A 16,453-nucleotide genomic window follows, 5' to 3' on the forward strand; every position below is an offset into this window, starting at 1 on the left:
AATTGGAAATATATATAGTCTTATAAGGTATTACATTTACTAGTATTTTAATGTGTTACTGTAGAAAGAAATGAGAGAATTTAGTTAATAAAATAAATAATGTAAACATAGGGTGTAACTAGACAGATACTAAACAGGCATCTGGCGCCGCTGGTGAAACCTGGCTTCCTTAGCCTTAGACGAGACAGCATTCCAATGATCGAGCAAATTACTTTTTATACAGATGTCCATTATATACCATAATAGCCATTTAAAATATTTAATGATCTCCTATGATTTATGGCTATAAAATTGTTTTGACTTTTTTGCGTGACACTTAAATCTAATTTATCCCGTGCTACTGGTTCTAATGACTTCATTATTGGCTGCCTCTAGTTTTCACCGGTTTATCATTCTTGAATGAATTATAAAAACTGTCTCTCCTTGTACGACTTAAAACTCGCAACCTGAATACTGTCTAAGCGTTTTCCATTCATAAATTTTTGCTTTAATCGTATTGCCAAAGATAAGTCGATCGCTTGCAGACTTAAAGTTTTTAAATTTTCTACAAACACTATCAAATCTATCTCAATTCCAAACACATTAAAATTTTAACGTTTGTGTACACAGACGTACGCTTAGGTTTCGTTTGTTGTACTTACGTATTAATATATAATAGTGTTTGTTTAGCTGCGGCCGTCAAACGCTCGGCTGCTTAGTAAAACATTACTTCACGTTTAAACTTAACGTAATTATTTATTTAAATTCGGAATAAACATGAAGACATAAGTGAATATATATTCTATATAAATTATTTTATCAACAATCGTCAACATAGACAGGCCAATGATAGGACAATGCTTACATCCATTAACCTGGTCTCTAAAACGTCGTGACGTGCATCATTCTTCATACATCGATAGTATATTAAGTCCAAGTGTACGAGCTCACCTTGACACACCCTAAGGAGCTCATGAAAACATCGGTATCCTTAGTCCGAGCTTACATCACTATACGTTTTACGGAGCGTTACCAGGTTTTCAATGTTCAATCTTCGCAAATGTTTGTATAAATATCGGTTATTGAATAAGTAACTAGACACGCTCTATATGTGGTGATGATACGAACTTAAAATATACATACAGAAGAGATTTAGACCACACTCACTGCTGTCATGAGACTAACGATTATATGGGAGAAAATTGGTGATCCGTATTCATTGCTAATCGATATTAGGAGTGGTAATTTACAAAATACGAGGTATCCTGCTTGGATAATGGTTTAGAAGATATTCTACATAATGAAGTCCTTAAAGTATGGACGCGAACTTAATAAATGTAAGGAGTTTCTTTAAGAAATCTAAAAACAAATTAATGAAACATCACATAACAAATCAAAATAAGCTGATTGTGCGGGCTCAGGCTCCGGGCTCATCGGAATAGGTCAAAAACAACGCTCTGGAAATCCAAGACTGGTAAGCATTACGCCTGGTGACACAAAGGATTAACAAAGTATCGCTCATACAAGAGGAGAGACCTGGAATCCATTGAGGTTATACATCGATACTATAAATAAAATCACTCAATAAATAATCATCATAAATTATAACAATCACACAATATAAATTTAAACCGTTCAAAAAATACAACTAACGGTTCAAATCTACAATTAAGTATCATTAGTTATGACTAACCGTGGTTTTAAATCCGCATCGAACATAAGTTAACGCTATTATAATATAATTTTCTCATTACGTCCGTACGTAACTACTGGCCGGCATCCAAATATTGATTAAACGGGACTTGGAATTGATATCGACGAGCTTTTATTGTTGGTGACTTTAAATAACTGTGTCTCAGATTAAAATCATGTTTTTTACTTCAAGTAGCAAATCCCGGTGCCTTATTTTTTGATGTTTTGATCAAACTGTTTTGTCTATGTTATAATTTATATGTTTATTTTGTATGTCTTGGTTAATTTCATCTCACACTGTCGATATAACCAATCTAAAAGTTTGTGTGGAAACTGACTATAGGCATTCAGAAACTTTACACAGTATAAAGTATTTACTAGAATATTGTATGAACGTTATTTTAACCGAATTGTTTAATCGAATTTAAAAGTTTAAAAGCTAGAGACAATTGAAAAGAAAGATTTAATATTCAAATACATATATATATCATACAAGTTTTGAAAATATATAAAAGTCGGCCGTAATAAAACGAAAACTGAATAAAATCCAATCGGCCGCCGGCTCTTTCGAGATCATGTCTTGACTGAAACCGTTAAAGAAACCAGCCATAAAGAGTAGGGTCCTCGTAAATCGTGCTAATATTGACAAAACGAAATTTATGGTCGGCGTTGGACACATTCTGGACAAACAAATTGGATGGAAGACGTATTGTCAAAACGTCCTCAAGGAGCCATCTATCAAGAGGGAAAGTATTGCCCAATACTCGACATACGTGGATATTACTCATTGCCTATCAACATCAATAACATAATGACTTAGAATAACTTAAAACAAACATATAATGGTCTGTTACTGGTTAACTCCACATTGACTAGAGTTGTATAATTCTATATCCTTAGTCTATGTTTGAATTGCCAAATTTATGGTAGTAACGTATGAGTAAGGTTGATAATTTTTAATTTAAAAATCTACTTACATTATAATATTAACAAACAAGTTGTATATCGAAGGATCTGCAGGTATCTGTACTAGTTTTGTAATTTGTTCGTAGTGTACAATAAACATGGCCAAAGCGTCAAACAGAGACATTAGTGTTGTATACGGTGTTTAGTAATTACACGCTTACTCATTTCAAGTTGTAAAGGCCACACTATTTACGGTCAAATTAAGCTTTGTTATCAACTTTTTGACGGCTATTATATTTCTATTTCATTTTCACAAATTTTTTATATATAAACGGGAGAATTGAAGGAAGTACAGGTTCTATTCTATTGATAAGCAATTATGATCCTTAACAAATTTCGAAAATCGTTGTTCGAAGCCCAAAATTATTAGGACAGAATAACTGGCGTTTTAATAAAAATAATCTGAAGACAAGAAAAATATACATAGATTAATTTAAACATAAACTCACCTAATTATTACAAGAACATTCAAGTCGAGTGTTTAACGGGGACCAAATTAATTACGAGCAGTTGTTTCAAATTAAAAATCATGTAATTTTTTTTAATGTACAGGTCACGTGAAGCCCGGCTCGTATTAGAGATGTAATCAAATGTAGACATATCACGTAATTTCTATTAACCACAGGACGCTCCGCTTTTAGTGCACACCGCAGCTACAAATTCCAGAATTCGGAGTGGACGCCGGAGAGATTATTAATTTAATATTTAATACATTATGGCAACACTTACATCTTACTTCAAATATACGACGCCCTTGAAAACATTTAATGCTCTAGTTGAGTCTAAAATATAGTATTTTTCGTTTTGTTTATTTTTATTAAGTGTAGGAAAATTATAATTATATTTTTTAATAATAACAATCAAACATTTGTTAACAATAAAATAATTCTTCTGTCACAATATTTTTTTTTGTGTTTAAGTTTTGTATAATTAAACAAATACGTATTTTTCATTAAACATTTTGACTCTGAGCGACTATCTGACATACAAAATTCAACATTACCAAAAATACAAATATCGAATATCTAAACAAAGTTTATACTTCAATAGGTATTTGATTAGCAAACATAATCTGACGACATCAAACCTGGTGGATTCTTGACATAATAAATCTTGGCTCGAGATGTAATATTGTACAATTAATATATTAATACATTCAAATGGAAACGTTGGACAGAAAAACCATTAAAATTATAGTAGTTAATTATAAAAATACGAATTAGATAACGCTGAGCTTTGTATTCGTTAATTAATCCGGATCCAATCAGATTACAACAATAGAAAGAAGTCTTTCCTACTATGAAGGAATATTTATTCAGAGGAGGCGACCAGAAACATTATATGTATTTGCTAGACGTGAAACTAAAGTCTAAATATTAGGAAATGTATTCGCTATAAAATTTACTACAAGATATTTGGGGCGACGTCATTTCCTGCCGTTTAATTGTTCGGATATTCTTGGAGTTCATTAGTTTTCGTTGAGGACCTTAACGATAACGTACCTTCAATATAATATACCATGATATTTTAGTAACATGCCTGAAAATAATTGTGTTGTAAGTTTTAGGTTATTTAGTACTTCAACAAACCCTACTTACTATGAATGAGAATATACGAACCTTTTATAGAACCGTAACATCAGAATTAATAAATTAGTTCCTATCATGAAGCGACGATTAATTGATGAACTTATGTCGCGTACAGCAACAAAATAAAACGTTGACTCATACAATAACAATCAAACAACAGTTATTCGATAATAAAAGTGTCAAACAAACATTCAAACAGAGGCACGTGTCCTTTAATTTGTTCCCCCATAACAGGCCCACGCTCCACACTCCAGGGGCGCGGTACACTCTCCGATACCCTCATAACTTTTTATGTGAACTTCGTATTGATTTGTTTTAAGTGCACACGTCCGCTCTACGAGACAACTATTCGGCGTTGCTATAATGAAGGCAATTTTAATAGTTCTGTTTACCTGTATTTATAGATTATTATAAATATTTGAACACATTGTTGTCATCTTCGGTAGTATAGTGGTCAGTATCCCCGCCTGTCACGCGGGAGACCGGGGTTCGATTCCCCGCCGGAGAGTTATCTTTTTTTGTATTGCTTCAATAAACTTTCATGACATAGAAAAATAATAAAACAACTGCAATAGAATAAACTCAACGCATGTGATAAGGCACATGTACTCTTTTTATTGTTAAAAAACTAACCAAAAATAGTTTTATTTTAAACGAGCGGAAAACGTTAATGAGGCATGTTCAAGCTTTAATAGACGATAATGTACCCACGATTGTTCTATTCTAGTGTTGCGCGTGCGCATTTCCGGTCTCAGAAGTCACTCGAGGGCTCATTGTAACAAGAGAACCCAAAATACATGCATTATACATTCAACTCTAATGAATAGTATAGCAATTAACAGGAATACGTCTAATGAAAAAAATATTATCAAAAACTATATCTCTCCGGCGGGGAATCGAACCCCGGTCTCCCGCGTGACAGGCGGGGATACTGACCACTATACTACCGAAGACGTTATTATATTCATGAAATAAGCAACTTGGTTCTGTTATATTATTTACAGACAAGATTATACGTCATTATAATGTTGAGTGTTACGTTTATTATTAAAGTTTTTATGAATGCAAAATATACGTTCCAATTTCATTTGCAACACGAACCGATCACGCAGTTAATTATTAAGCTAATTATACAGCTGATCGGACCCCAGGTGTCCCGTATAATAAATTGCTACTATGCCATACTCTAATTAGGGTTCACCCTACAATAACTGGGTATACAACATATGGCATTGGTTAAGAACAACAAACTGTTTACCGGCATTCTTATTTATAGTGACACAAAGTTCAATTTCCTTTGACAATAATGTAAGTTTACTCTGATGATATAAAATGTGAGTGACAAATCGATTTTTAAAATTAATATTCAAATGTATTATCATAATGTACGCCATAGATCACGTTTTTATTCTATTTTGTGATATATTTTATAAATATTTCTCTATTAATTATATATAATAATAAATAATTTATAATGCTGTGTGGGCGGACGTCGTCCTAGCGACTCGTCATAAAAGATATGACAAAATAATTAAAACGCCTACAAATGCCAGAAACGTGTACTATTATATTAACATTGTATTATATATTTAATTTAAATTTACTCCAGAAACTTAACAGCGAAGATCTCACTCTTTTCCATATTCATGTTTCTTACTGCGAGAAAACTTAGCGTTTATATTTTACTCGAAATTTTAAATGTATTTGCATTTTTTAAACAGCTCCATTATGGTTAACACAAATTGCTATCTTCACTACATACGCAGCGTTTCTCGTTTCTTATTAAATAACGCTCATTACAGTGTGAACACTCGGACTTTTGGTAAGCTTAGGTACGATCTAAACTTAGTATTTGTGAGTAAAATACATTTACTTTGACGTAATAATTGAATCAATACGTCATTTTAAAGTTACACCGCCCGTGTTCTATTCAATAAACGCTATAAACTTTCCCTGGCCGGGATGGCTTGGCCTCGTATCAGTGGTTTGGGATTTATTACTCCGGCACTATCCCTGGGATTAAAGAAAGTCAACCAGGGTTACTCACAAGGTATATGGAATAGAATAATGCATTGAACTATCGAAACAGTCATTAAATTTTTATCATTGATTTGCTATTTATCGAAATTTCACAGACTCTAAGTAATTGTGACTTCAATATTAAACAATAATAAATAAAATTTTACTTCTCATATACTAATTAAATCTTATTTTTGACATATACGATATATATATTTTTAATATATCCTCGTTTTAATAATAGGTACGTCAGCACTCACAATCAGCGTGTACGTTTGACTGTTCTAAGCGAGGGACTGGGTGCTGAATAGGGTTATAAAAGTTATTTTCGGCTGAAGTCGCGCTCTACTGTGAACTCAATACTTAAAACTAAAGTTACGAACTCTCTTCGATTTACCATTACAGTGACAATGGCCATTAATACAACGATACCAGTATACAGCTATGTATTTATTATATAATATAGTTTCATTTGTTTAAATATAATGTTTTTAAAATATAAATATTTAATTAGGATTGTATATAAACGGTAATAAACAAGCGAATATAACAGTTAACTGTTCTTGTGTGTTCGGACTTATTGCTTAGATTTTAAGATAGATACGTCCAAGGGGACCAATTCTCAAAAAAGACCGTTGACATTAAACTTTCCGATGTTAGCAATTTATTATTTAAGACTATCGCAATATTTATGTTAGTGAGCTTAAATTACTGCCTGTGTCAAAACTACTAAAATTTTATCTTCTTTGGATTTTATTGTATATTGTCTGTAAGATTTTAATGAGTCGATATCTTTACCAAAAAAAGCGTGTCTCTCCGGCGGGGAATCGAACCCCGGTCTCCCGCGTGACAGGCGGGGATACTGACCACTATACTACCGAAGATGATGACAATATTGAACAAAAAATTGGCAATAATAATTATGGTTTATAAGAATATAATATAAATTGAATCTTATTTATAATAATTGAGTGAATAATCAATTCTGATTTTTTTTATGCTATGGCTTCATTAGCACTGGAATCGAGGAATATTTGCTCATGTCGACGTTTTTATTTGTTGGACGAATTTTAATCTTGACTGCTGTGTGAAAACACGAAGAAATTTGTCGAATGGAATAAAGGCGTTAATTTATTTATTTATTATTATTATTATAAACAAAGACTAGTTATATTTTTACCAGCACCTTTCTTTATTCTTCTTCTCTAGATTTGAGAATGTTAGCATTCTACTTGTGTCATAACAGAGCTTTTAAATAAATAATTTGTACGCAGACATTACCCGTTCTAATTTAAGATATATTTAAAGCACATTTCTCACAAAGATACTGACAACAATTTATTGACTTGAGGTTCCAGCGGTCAACCAAAAACCGACATTTCTTTATGTCTTCCGTCTCTTTGCCTTCAGAAGTTGTCGTGCAGTGCCATCCCCCCCCATACCACTCCCCTCCAAATACGTCCTAAGCCGAGGTCCGGCCTCTTACAAGCATCCTTACCCCTTGGGACGGAAGTTCCTTCAGGCCCATATTTAAACGGTAGGTCCGATCGGGAGACGGTGACGCTGTCAAAGCTAATAGGGCTTGTAGCTACAGTCAAGTGGGAACTAAACAAAAGTCTTTTGTCAGACGAAGGACGAGATAAAAGAGTGATGCAGACACAAGAAAAGATTCTGAAATAGAACAGGTTCTAAAGTTCAAAACTCACAGCTTTGACATTAGAACCAATTTGTCGCGACATTTTTTAATGTGAGGTGGATTACGACATGATGACATAAAACGTGTAAAAAGTATGTCTCTCCGGCGGGGAATCGAACCCCGGTCTCCCGCGTGACAGGCGGGGATACTGACCACTATACTACCGAAGATGATATTGGTTTCAAAATATCTGCAGCGTATAATAAAATTGATATTACAATAACTATTAAAGGTCTATTATTTATGGTTTATTTCCATATTTATATCTCTAATAGTAAGTCATTTACATCGAGTAAACATCTGATTGAATTTGACATCAATTAAGAATTCAGTAACAACATATAATAAAATTTTATCCTTTGAAATGTAAGTTTATTTATTTTGTCGTTCCTCACGAAAGAATCCTCAAAGAGGTCTGAGAGAGCACTTTCTTAAAGACACACTCGTTACATCTGGGTGGTCTTTTTGGTGAAATGTAAAACTTCCCTTACCTTTTAACATTCATGTTATACATTAAATTCGTAGCTATGCAATCTTTTTATAACCAACCGAGTCTCAAAGTCGATACATATGCCTGTATAATTTACACAAATAACTAATTACTTATGGACCGGTTTCGTGATAAATATTAAAATGTCCCATGTACCCGTGAACCGCGCACAAACCTGTAGTTTTACATGTATATATTAATTAAGAATTGTCCGTATTATAATCTAGTCAGACAATGGTCGGAAGTTGAGATTTATTCTCGACTTATGCAAGTACACTTCCTTGGAAAGTTCATTTCGAACATCTGCTGTGATTTTAAATCATTAAGGCGTAGTGCACACTGAGCGAAGAGCACGGACGAAGATTGTAATGCCTCTTCTCAAAATACATCTTTACGACTGTATTACAACCATTAATACTTTTATAATCTGATGAGTATGGAGAAATGAAGATTAACTAATGTTTATAGATTGTGATCATTGGTCAACTATATATATAGTTCGAAAAAATATAGTTGTATTTTTTGTCTTATTTTGTTATCTGTAGTAAAAAACTACCTACATTTTATATGTTGTTTTACGATAACAAATTTAATATTGTAGAATAAACACCAACTAAGGTTTACGAGAATATTATGTTTGTTTTTCATAGACACGGCATAAAATAAAGAAAGTTGATATACATACATATTTGTAACGAACCACTTCATTATTAACGCCTGAAACTAAATAGTCTTTTGTCTTTTCAGATATCTATGCTCATCACGAGTTGCAATCGTCACTACAAACAAACTGTTGCCCGTTATTCAGTCAATGACACAAGTTAATATTATAATGGGCGAAGATTAAAATGAAAAACTATTAACGCTCTGTATTGTGACGTTGCGTACTTGTGGTAAACATAACATTTACATTATTTATATTTTATACATTTATAGGTGGTAGAGCCTAGCTGTGGTCAGATAACTACAGCTCAAACATAGGCTGGCTCGACCGGGGAAGTACCACCCTCTCACAGAAGATCGGCGTGAAGTAGTCATTAATGACTGCGTATCGTCCGATGACTGAGAGAGCCGATTGCCCTTTCCCTGTTCCCACACTTTCCTGTCATTCCTTATTCCCACACCTCCCTTTTCCTCAACAACCAAGGTTGGCAACGCATCCACAACATCTATGTTGCGGATGTCCATGGGCGACGGTGACTACTGCCCATCAAGTAGACCGTCTGCTCGTTTGCCAACTTTTACATAAAAAAAACATACTCCTCAAGGTATTGGTGTACAAAAGAGTATTTCTTTAACATAAAACCAGCTGACAAAATATGATAAATTCTTTGTACATTGACAGTCACGCTTGTATCAACATTGTAGTTTTGTTTTATATTGGAACGACTTTGCATTATTTATTTAAAGTCAGATTTTGTTTCTTGGAATTGAAGATCCGATTATCGGTTTATATTGGAGAACTTTCAATTTTAATATTTTTATTCGTCTTTTCAAATTGCAGAAGATAATTAGATATTCAAACAACTTATATAAATATTCATTGTATTAAGTGTTTTTTAAACAATACTATAATATTTTTGGATTTAACTTTATTCATGACTTTTATTTGAAATTAAATTATTATAAATAATTTAATTTTTATACCTATTCGAATAATTATTGTTCTGAATGGCAGGGATTCCGATCTGTATACATATGTGCTAATTTCAATACAGCCATATGTTTTTAATATACACATATAAAATTACCTAAATTACATTTAGCGATTAATTTAAATAATAACTTTAATATCTGAAATTGTCATAAACCAAATGTCACTAAATCTAGACAACATTAGTCCCTCCTCTGGGTTTCGTTTTGTCAATGCTAAACCATTTAAACTGCTGAATTTAAATTATTCTGTTTGACAGAGTTAAAGTTTATATCCTAGGAAAATAATATAATTATTATTGTTAAAAATATCTAGGACATAATTACCTGAAACTGTCGCATCAAAAGACACGTGGAGCGGCTAAAAATGTTCAATCTCATGCGATCGTTTAGGTCCCAGAATAACGAAGTATTCGATGGAGTAAAGAAATGTGTAAAAGCGAGTACAAAAATAAAAATGCCTATTTCAGTAAATCTCCATCCCAGCAGGTGTGCCAGTTAACCTCAAAATCAACTCTCAAGTCGTAAGGATCTGGCAAATGCATTCCTTCACCTGGCACTGTTTAAACTCTAAAACCGAACCTCTCCCGAAGTCAAGTGAGGCAGGAGAAGAAAAAAGCTTCACGCTTTATAACGTATAGTACACATCATCAAGAGGTAGCGATTTAAACATGTTGTGAAGGCGTTTATTTAATGTTTACTATTAAATTCTTTTTATCAGCTAATAAAAAGCAGTATTGGTTTATTTTAATACAAATTCATCATCATCTTCGGTAGTATAGTGGTCAGTATCCCCGCCTGTCACGCGGGAGACCGGGGTTCGATTCCCCGCCGGAGAGACACCTTTTTGGGGATTATTTTTATCACCATGTATATAACGTGAAGGTCACATGAATATCGGCATGTAAATAACGACTGTATCCCATCAAAAATAATAAAATAGTCGCAAATAATGTCCAAATAGTGACACAACCTTTGGTCTTCACTACCAAGATTATTTCTTCAGATATTTAAGACACCCTCTCACCAAAGGTTTCATCTCCAAATCCTCATCATTCCTGCTCTCTTTAAGTGTATCAAGTGTTATTTCCGCGTCTCTTTACAGGGTGTTCTGAATCCGCTCGAACCTCTCTTGTAACAAGTAACGCCCTGGTCATTGTTCTTTTGAGTTCACGTCAAATTAGTGTTATCCACTAATGAAGGACGAAGGATCAGGACCGAGGTGTGAGGGGCGAGGGGGAGGGGGGAGGGGTAGGTGAGGGGCAGGACTCAATGTACTTTATTTTGCTATCCGATAGTTTTATTTCTGGTCTTTCTTATAACTATTTGTTAATTGAATCAATGTTATATAAACTATATTGGTACAGGAATAGAAAATTCTAGACTTGACAGGACTTCAGTTTGATTTTAATTCTATATAAAAATAAATTATAAAAATGTTATAAGTTGCAATATAAATGTATGGCAACATTTTTATTACGATATTATAATAGTAAGTAAACTCTACTAGTTAGTAGTATATAGTTTACTCCGTGAAATAGCTTATATAGTTTTTTATATCGGGTTAAACATACCGACCTTCTTCATTATATACAAATTAAAATCATTTATTGATAGCTTCTAATGTTATAGAGGGCATTTTTGTATGTTATGTATAGACGAGTGAATGTATGTACGTCTGTTGCTGTTGTCAGCAAAAATTACTGAATCGATTTTAATGAAACTTTACAATAGTATAGACCGTGCATTGAAATAACTATCAGTATATCCTAGTATATCGATATACTTCCGCGTGAAGACCTCATAGCAGTTTTGTGTTGTCAAAAGTCAATAGGGATTGATTACCATATATCTATTTCTTTAAGTAACAAATGTTATTCTTTTCTCTGTTAAATTAGTTCCAGAGGAAATGCGGACGAAGTCGAGTAAAAACTTTAAATTCTAAATTTAAATACCCCAACAATATAAACCGATATTATCTAGTAGTGAAATATTCCTCGAAATATTATTATCATAAATAAGTACCTACAATAAAAATAAACTCATCATAATTCATAGACATAATAAAAACTGTATACATAAAATACGAATATTAAGAAAAAAGAAGAATAAAAGTTTCCGCGAGTTCGGCAAAAAACATGTAGAAAATTGTGAGTTCAGTCCGAACAGCTTCCGAGATGTTTACGAATTGCCTACTTGAGATTATTACCGACTCGAAACATCACAAAATACTCGAAGAGAAATAAAACACACTCACGCAATTATAACGTGCTGAGATTTTAAAGCGACGCAAGTGACTTTGATGTAATCCTTTGTACTAATAAATGTAGTCTAAGATACCTATTAGACACCTAGTTCTTGAACAATAAAAGGATATAATAAAAGCAGAATATCTCTTATACTTGTACGTTACTACAACATTTAAGTTTGATGTGGACTCCCGCAAGGTTACCACATGTAAAAAGCTATTACAAACAAACAATACAACACTATACAAAACAAATAACCTAAAAATACACTTTCATAAACTTATCAATACTAAGGATTTACGTAAAATATGTAAAGTATAAAAGAATGTTACATTTTTTTCATTAAAAACGCCAAATTTCATATCTCACGGTACAATGTGGAACAATTGTCAATTTAAAGTCAAGCCACTTTCATTACAGAAGACCGAACGATAAAGCAGGGTATAGACATTGTATGTATTACAATTATTTTCTTTTAACTGTAAATTGTATTTAATAAATCTGCCTCCAACTTTTGGTTTTTCATGTTTTCTTTTCCTTATATAAAAGATAATGGGAATTAAGAAAACAATTCAGCTTTAATTAGAATAGAACGTTGATTCAGATTACGAAGTAGATTTTATTTTTGTTTCGTCGAATGAATAAATGACAAGATATTAAAGTTAGCTTGTTTCGTTGGCAAGTTTTTACAAAACAATCTATTCGCAAGTTTCAATATTATTTTATAGTATAATGGCAATTGGCAAAAAACTGTGTATCTGTAAGTGTGTAGGTCGAAGACGTAAACTTACTGAGCGAGCATAATGGTTTTGTTAGTGTCGAATTGAGTGTTTAAAATGGAAATTATATAGATAAACCAGTTTTACCATGAGCGTAACTAATTGAATATAAATAAAATGGAAAAAATTATTCAAATGTATTAACTAAGTATAAATTTATACTCACTCGAATAGCACTTATTTTATTTTTTGCTAAAACGCTTCTAAAACCCGCCATTTCAGTTTCAACTTAAAAGTTCTGTGTTTAAGAAATTGCCAACCTATCTAACAGTGTTACTAAGACTGGGAAGTAACATATTCAATATTTAAGGTCAGTTTTATTTATAAAGACTTTTTTCAAATGTAAATGGCACTTTTAAACAAAAAAAGTCTCTCGACAAAATCGTTCACCATTCAAAAAACATTGGAACACGTGGCTTCATAAACTTAGCTTCAACAAAAACGCGCCAACTCTCAATTTGTGCAATGATTGAACCAAACAAAATGCGTGCCATGTGGTCATTCCCGGTCACAGCTAGCTTCATTCTGTTCTTCCATCTCTTTCGCACTCGCCATCTAATCGCACATCGTGAAATTTCTCTTTCACTCCCGTCAGTCAGCAACGCTTCACTGTCGGTGGTGGTTGTGCTGGTCGCTCTGTGGTTCGCGTAATAACTTTCGTAGAATAAAAAAAAACTTGAACATTTATCTCGTCTTCGATAGTTATGTGATTGTATTTTAGTGAACAGAAATCGTGTTATTTGATATTATTGTGTTATGGAATGTTGTTTATTGTGCTGTGTATTTCAGTTGCTTTTTGACGGATTTTTAACGGTAGGTATTTCTTATCTTTTCTTTACGTAGCTGATTGTAGTGATATCGGCCGATTGTAATAATGTCGATGCTTGCGTTCGTGAGAGATGAACGTTTGATAGTCTTATTAATATTAAAATAACCCGCATAATAAAACGAAGGCTTCGTGAAATCGATTTACAATCCTAGACACTTGTGTAAACTTTAAAAATACAACAAAGTTGAACAATAGTATAACTTATTACGAAATACACGTAATTTTGGACCCGCAAGTCTCGTAGGTGGTACACATTTATAAATAAGATGCTTTCGAAGAAATGTAGACGGTGATTTATTCTCTATTCTAGGAATTCAATGTCGTCTGACTCCTGCTATAAAAACAGGCTGTTAAGATTTTCACTTTAGAGCTCCAATGCGAACGGTTAAATTAAAGCCATTTTAATGAATAATGTTAATTAAATAATATACGAACTACGAATAGGTAATACTATGTGTGAACTATGAAACCAGATTACTCTTGTTATCTTTAGGTAATACAATCATAATGTGTACATGCAGTTATGTAAGTGTTGTATGTTCTTGACATTTAATAGCGTGATAATAAATATAGAATTAACAAGGTGAAGAATGTAACGTTAGAAATGTACTATTGTGTACAGTTTACGACTTGTACAATAATAACTATGTGTATAATGTGACGTTGGATTAAGACGATAAGTCTCGAAAGCATTATGTAATCTGTAATAAGTATATATCAATGTAAATATTACCCAATTTTTTTGTATAAATAATTATATTTATTAATTATGAAATTAAGTTTGTTTAAGTACTAAATAAAAGTCAGTCACTTCACCTTGAAGCGTTATACCTTTCGTATTGAATTAACACTATTGTTAATTTATGAATAATAATCTTTGTCCTAACCACGGGTGTGTGGTCTAACTGAATAGCTAATAGTTTATATTATTTGTTGGTAATGTTGTATGAAAAACTGTGGACTGATAGTGTTTAGTTCGATGTAAATAAGTGGTGACGATAGTGTGAATGCTAAGCGAGCTGAGTCCATGCAGGTTAGCGCTAGTGAATATTTATCATTATTGAACAATTATTAGCTGCCTGTGTGTGTCGAAGTCTAACCGCGGTTTGGCTAACACATCTTGGTGTAGTGTTGCCCGCAGAGGATTTGCGGCTAACATATTAATTATCAGCTACTACGTTCTTTGAAGTCGGTTACAGTGATACCTCGCTTGCATCTGACCGACAAACTCGTTAGTAAGTATATTTTGTTGCGTTATTGCGACCCACTGTCACGAAACGTGAGACACGGTTAATTTTTTTTAGAAATTAGCATGTTTTATGTAAATGTTATAAATCAACTTTCATTCTGTACACCTACATGTAGTTTGCGGAGTCACTATACGCACGTAGCGTTTCGAGTTTTTCGTAAGTAATTCACTCATATTATCAAAATACTACTGATTGAAAACTGAGAACGCTCCGTTTGTAGTGTGATGCAAACAAGTGGTAAGTCTGGTTTAGATCCGTCACAACTTGTTAAAAGTAAATGTATAGCAAATCAAAACATTTATTATAATTCTTTAAAGCACAATGCATTATGTTTATATATAGTTGTACATATATAATTTACAAACCTAAGCGTTTAGTGTTAGCTCTGTGGTTGTTCTAATATATTCAAACATTTAAACCTTATCTCTGTTGTAATAGGGTCCATAATTGAATGGAAACTCCTTGGAGGTATTTGATTCTTTTCTGAGAAGGCTTCAAACTTAAATTCTTTGTAATCGCATGCTTAGATTTTCTATTAACAATAATCAATTGTGTTTAAGTCGGTTTTTATAAGTTGTATCTGTAAGTTATAACCACTAAAACTACAGATAATTTTATTGTACTAACCTTTTGAAGGTTTTTTGTATCTTAGTTTTAGTATTAAGTAGTCACGGGAAAAACCAGCTTTAAATATTGGGTGTTTCCGTAAGTGTAGTTTAAAGAATTGGTTTTATTTAATTCTTGATAATATTTATTGCTCGGGAACTTATTTTCCAAAAAAAAAATGCAATTGTTGGATTTATTTCATTTTATTTTTATTTAAGTTGAATGTTATTTTGTAAATGTGTATTTGAAGGTCTGTGTACTGACATAAGTAACTATTAAGATTTTTCATTTATATAATGTCGGTATGTTGTATTGTTATACAAAGTATATACATATACCTAAAACAATTCAATTTCTTGAAATAGCTAGATTCATACATCATGAAAAAACTGAATTATTTTTTCTATATAATCTATAGCAAACATATTAAATTTAACTTAATAAGAAACACTTAAGTCAAGGTTCAATTTATCGAGTATTTTATGACCGGTTCAGTTTAATGTGTAGTTACTTTAACTACGTATTTCGTTAACTGCGCTGGGTTAACACTGATAACTTATCAATTAGTTTATTTAAAAGTTAAAAACTGTTTTTCGTTTAATTATTCCATATAACGTGAAACGCGTTGTATCTATTGTTTTATAAAGCCGACGGTT

General features: G+C 32.5%; 1 protein-coding gene and 5 non-coding genes across 6 annotated transcripts in view; 3 read left to right on the plus strand and 3 right to left on the minus strand.

Annotated features, from left to right (window-relative positions):
* The first annotated feature begins 4,662 nt into the window (after positions 1 to 4,662).
* Trnad-guc (transfer RNA aspartic acid (anticodon GUC)) lies at positions 4,663 to 4,734 on the plus strand. Its single transcript has one exon. It is a non-coding gene; the product is annotated as a tRNA-Asp (tRNA).
* A 373-nt stretch (positions 4,735 to 5,107) lies between these two features.
* On the minus strand, positions 5,108 to 5,179 carry Trnad-guc (transfer RNA aspartic acid (anticodon GUC)). The gene has a single exon. It is a non-coding gene; the product is annotated as a tRNA-Asp (tRNA).
* Positions 5,180 to 7,057: 1,878 nt separating this feature from the next.
* On the minus strand, positions 7,058 to 7,129 carry Trnad-guc (transfer RNA aspartic acid (anticodon GUC)). The gene has a single exon. It is a non-coding gene; the product is annotated as a tRNA-Asp (tRNA).
* A 910-nt stretch (positions 7,130 to 8,039) lies between these two features.
* On the minus strand, positions 8,040 to 8,111 carry Trnad-guc (transfer RNA aspartic acid (anticodon GUC)). The gene has a single exon. It is a non-coding gene; the product is annotated as a tRNA-Asp (tRNA).
* Positions 8,112 to 10,851: 2,740 nt separating this feature from the next.
* On the plus strand, positions 10,852 to 10,923 carry Trnad-guc (transfer RNA aspartic acid (anticodon GUC)). Its single transcript has one exon. It is a non-coding gene; the product is annotated as a tRNA-Asp (tRNA).
* Positions 10,924 to 13,717: 2,794 nt separating this feature from the next.
* Positions 13,718 to 16,453, plus strand: part of LOC116771129 (uncharacterized) — a 56,771-nt gene continuing 54,035 nt past the window's right edge. The window contains exon 1 of the mRNA XM_032662859.2: positions 13,718 to 13,925. The gene's annotated coding sequence lies outside the window, so the exon portion shown is untranslated. The remainder of the gene's footprint in view (positions 13,926 to 16,453) is intronic.

The sequence above is a fragment of the Danaus plexippus genome, chromosome 17 (genome assembly GCF_018135715.1).
Source record: "Danaus plexippus chromosome 17, MEX_DaPlex, whole genome shotgun sequence".
Taxonomy (NCBI): Eukaryota; Metazoa; Arthropoda; class Insecta; order Lepidoptera; family Nymphalidae; genus Danaus; species Danaus plexippus.